At 33.3% G+C, this 5,000-nt stretch overlaps 1 protein-coding gene across 1 annotated transcript in view; it reads left to right on the plus strand.

Moving 5' to 3' along the window:
- Positions 1 to 241: 241 nt before the first annotated feature.
- Positions 242 to 5,000, plus strand: part of LOC136851942 (Ig-like and fibronectin type-III domain-containing protein 2) — a 485,632-nt gene continuing 480,873 nt past the window's right edge. The window contains 1 exon segment of the mRNA XM_067126307.1: positions 242 to 474. The gene's annotated coding sequence lies outside the window, so the exon portion shown is untranslated.

The raw sequence follows: 5,000 nt of genomic DNA on the forward strand, positions 1-5,000 counted from the left end.
TCGTGTGTCCGTTGGGAGTTTTTTTCATATGAGGTTAATAATTACAGCGCTTATGTTATGAGGTTTTTTAATATATATAATAAATTAATTCAAAAGTAATTTGGCATACTTTGCACCGTGGAGAGAGAGAGAGAGATTTTTTTGTGAACGAGGATCAAGTTGTGTCACCCCGTACGACAACGTCTCCCACCTGGAGGCTTTCGACGCTGCCAGAAGGATGACGTTCGGTTCCAGGCAAGGTTGAAAGTTAGTGTAGTGGCGTATTGCACGAACGAAGGTGGTGCGTTCCATACCGCATGATTTGACTGTTTGTTAACCGTCTAGAAACTCTCTTTTTCGGTCGTTCGACTTTCAGTATTTTTTTCTTTCGAACTTAAAAGAAAAAAATCCTAAGTTTTTTTTTGTATCTTCTGCGGTTGTATTGATTTGCAGAGAAAAGAAAATAGTGATATTTTTTTCCCTGCAAAATACAAGGTAAGTGATATAACGAGCGCTCTGAGATTTTATACTATTTTGTACTCGTTTTTCTTCGAGAGGGTTGTGTTCCAAAATCTCGATTAGCTGATCTCGACGTTAGTCGAAAGTCGTTGAAATGATGCGTTGTTTTGAAAGATTAATTTTCTTTTTTTTTTTTTACATTTTAGTTTTTGTATGTGGAAGACATACGAATTTTAACATAGAAAACGTAAACAATTTTATAATTTTATTTTGGAAAAAATAGCCAAGAATGAGGAATACAGAGCCGTTTTGCAAACATGGTACCTGATTAACTCGTCAAATGATTAAGCCAAATTTGCAAAGACACGGTGCTGTGACAAGAAAAAAATACATCGAAAACGAAATAAACTTAGAATCTTAAGATAAGAAAATTATTTAAAATATTCTGATAACATTCATCGAAACGAAAACATTTCAAGAACATTTGACAGAAAAGTTGCCTTGATAGAAAAATGTGCAACTTCAATCGACAGAAATTTACTGCCTAATCGTACGACAGGTATTTATAAATCAAATTTCGTGTACGTATGAATCCAAATGTGGAAAAGATATTACGCAGAACAAAAGGAATTATGTTGTTGAGGAAACTGGTGGTGAATGGCAAGGAGCCAGAGGATTTAATGAATGGTGGCCACGAAAGAAAAACTGGCCAATCAATCGAGAAAAACTAATTGGAAACCGTAATTAATATTTTGTTCACAGTGGGGTGGGGTTTCAACATCCCCTCGCAACTTGCAGACAAATAGACAGGCACGCACGCACGCACACATATATATGTATGTAGGTATATGTATGTATGTATTTATTTGTATGCATGCATATATATATATATATATATATATATATATATATATATATATATATATATATATTAATATATATACAGTATATACACATATATAAATATTTATGTATATTATATGTATATATGTGTGTATTTATATACGTATAAAACACAATTATATATATACTATATATATATATATATAAAACATAATTATATATATATAAATATATATATATATATATATATATATATATATATATATATATATATATATATATATATATATATAAAACAGAAGTGGCTTATATTGAAACAACAACAATAACACACTAACTCTAATTAAGCAATATGGAATTGCGACTCAATCCGAAAATAGCAGATTACTGGCAGTGCACACGTGAGCTCTGAAACGCAAACATCCATACAGAATGCCTTACGACGATGAAGCGGAACAGAAACAGGTAAACAAAAAGCGAAAACAAATGAAGAAAAACCCAAGAAATAAGTAAAGGCATAAAAAGTAGGAATTACTCCAACGAGCAATAGCAGCCAGGCGTGATGCGAGACGAAAAAACGTGGATGAGGAGGAGGAGGAGGAGGAGGAGAGAGTGCAAAGGTGAAACAGAGAGTGAAAGAAAAAGAGGGAGAGTGAAGATGGAGGAAGGAGAAAATAGAGTGACAGCGGATGCACTTTCCAGGAGTTTTGCTTTCACGCTTTGTCGCGAATGGTGGGTTATATGAGACACTGGACCAGTAGTTGGTTTTAGCTTCTTCTTTGTTCTCAGTGGAATTATCGATATTAATAATCGATAATTATTTTATAATAAGAATGTTGGTTTTAACCAGCGTGCCGTTTCTTTCATGCAACAAATGTCACGGTTTAAAATTCGTTTCTTCAGGTGTGAGGCGATATGACGGTCATACAAGAAAAATATTATTCTTATATTTAACAACATAAAATAACGTATAAATGTACATATGTTATATATGTAAAAAATACAAGATTCTGTATTTTTCGACGTACACAATAACTTTGTAAAGCTCTCGTCCAGCTCCTAAAGTGTTAACCACAAAGTTTTGATTCAACCTCATATTTGTTTTGACGTTATAGTTAATTCCGTAAATTAACACAAAGAAATAAGTAATTAACAATAAAGAATATATATATATATATATATATATATATATATATATATATATATATATATATATATGTGTGTGTGTGTGTGTGTGTGTGTGTGTGTGTGTGTGTATTCATGAGTGTTTTACCGAGGCCAGTTTATCGAGTGAAACAGAAGTTACTGGTTGTTGAAAATCCGGTGGTGATGTATACCATTCGCATTCCTTACTAAGTTTTCCTGACCATTATATTCCGTACCAGCAAAGGCTTGAAGGTCCTGCAAATTTGTAGGATTTTTCAGGGATCTTACGAGGAAAAAAAAAAAAAAAGGGGGGGGGGAATTCAGCCATGAATAAATATGAATGAAATAAGATACAATAACTCAGAGGCGTGAATATATAGAACGAAGTAGATTATCTGTCCTGAGAGAGAGAGAGAGAGAGAGAGAGAGAGAGAGAGAGAGAGAGAGAGAGAGAAAAGTTTCATGTAAAATGTTATTTTATACACTAATGTTATTTTATCTATATAAATGTATTATATATTGTATCTATATCTATATGTATATACATATAAATATATATATATATATATATATATATATATATATATATATATATATATATATATATATATATAAATATATATATAAATATCAGTAACGTTGCCACTCAAGTGAAAAGTGTGATCTAAAAGTATATATTGTTCTTTGAAAGGTAAGAATTATGTTAAAGTTGTTCTGATAGAACAAGGGCATAAAGAATTCTTTACTGAATAACGCTCACAGTAACTTTTTGTTCAGAGTCTTTTGACGGAAATTGCACGCTTTTATTACTGAAAGATATTTTATTAAGTTTTTTTTTTGGGGGGGTTTATGTTGTAATTCCTGATTCATCTGGATTTCAATGTCAAGGTTAAAATGACGGAATTTTTTGTTAAGCGTCTGAGAAGTTGTTATGCATTTTTTATATATATATATATATATATATATATATATATATATATATATATATATATATAAATATATACAGTATATATATATATATATGTATATATATTAATATATGTATATATATATATATATATATATATATATATATATATATATATATATATATATATATATATATATATATATATATGTATATATAGGCTATGTGTGTGTGTGAATGCGTATGTGTGTGTATGGATACAAACCTTTTGGCTAAATATGTATAGAAGTGTTTGCGAATTTATGAAGCAGCCAAAGTTTGCTGGTTATGAGACTACCAACAGCCATTATGAGACTTCCAACAGCCACTCATAAAACAACGAATTACGAATGATTTTCGAAACTCCCTGTAACCACTGCCTCTTGAGAAGTGAATATATCCTCTATTCATAGCACGAGTCACAACCCGTTATTTGTGACGACCAACTCGTGACTTCATTTTAAGTGCAAAGGTTACTGGGAGGTGCGGCATTTTCCCCTTCCAGTCGATGCGAGAAAAACGTCCGAAATTTACAAAATGAATGAACAAATGTGTTTTCAATTACGAAGGAAGGCAGAAAGGTTAGCCGAGTCAGAAAAAGCAGAAGCAGGAAGAGAAAGCCAGAACATTGTAGTGGAAAAGGAATGCAGCTCATATGAATTCAGGAAATGCACGGAAATTAAAAGCGAGTCTTTTGCTGAATTTTAGTTGTGTGTGTGTCCCATTGTGGAATTAGTGCCCGTGTATACCGTTACATGCGGAATTAAAGTGTATATCTAGATTCACGTACAATGAGCAGTTGTGTACGATCTAAATCTTGATTTATTCTAATTGTGTGGATGGTTGATATGTCAAGAGTTGAGAAATCTGCTTGATATTAAAGTCTAGTGTTTCAGTACATTGAAAAGTGCGGTTTGCTCTAAATGTTGTACCCCTTCCAAATTCACCTTTATGCACACACATATATATGTATGTATGTATCTATATGTGTGTGTGTATGTATGCATGTATGTATGTATATGTGTGTGTATTATAGAATATCTCAGCCAACAGATGCATGCATATGCCGCTTGCATATTGTTTGTATAAACAGTTATAATAAAAGCACCACTTACCCTTATCATATTTAACCAACTGTAAACAAATATGCCCCTTTCGCGTGACATAGATTCTCGTTTTCCTAGTCGTTGCGACGATTTAGCATCATCGTAAAGGAAAAAGACACGCCCGTATACAAAGTCCGGAAACTTTTTTATCTGGCAACATTTTCCCCAACACTTTATCCCTAAGTGAACAGAGCAGCATCGCACCGCTGCGCCCGGAGGTTGAAGTGCGCCAACATAAACGGGTTATATGTTAAGCCACTGGCTTAAATAGCATGTCGCCATGAAGTGAGTGTTTATTAGCCGCCGTTACATTGATATGAGAGTCACTAAGGGCTCCGCGATGCAGTGCTGGAAGCTTGTAAAGTGGTTTATATTAAATTTCGCATTCTTGCCCCCCGCTGGTCTACGCCAGGCCTTTCGCGGAAATGTAAGTGCATTGTCCGCAGAGTTTATGAGATTGCCCGAGGAAATGAGAGAGAACTGCACGTAGAGTTTATAGCGCTGGCTCCCAAAGTGGAAGG

Source organism: Macrobrachium rosenbergii, chromosome 24 (assembly GCF_040412425.1).
Source record: "Macrobrachium rosenbergii isolate ZJJX-2024 chromosome 24, ASM4041242v1, whole genome shotgun sequence".
NCBI classification, from domain to species: domain Eukaryota; kingdom Metazoa; phylum Arthropoda; class Malacostraca; order Decapoda; family Palaemonidae; genus Macrobrachium; species Macrobrachium rosenbergii.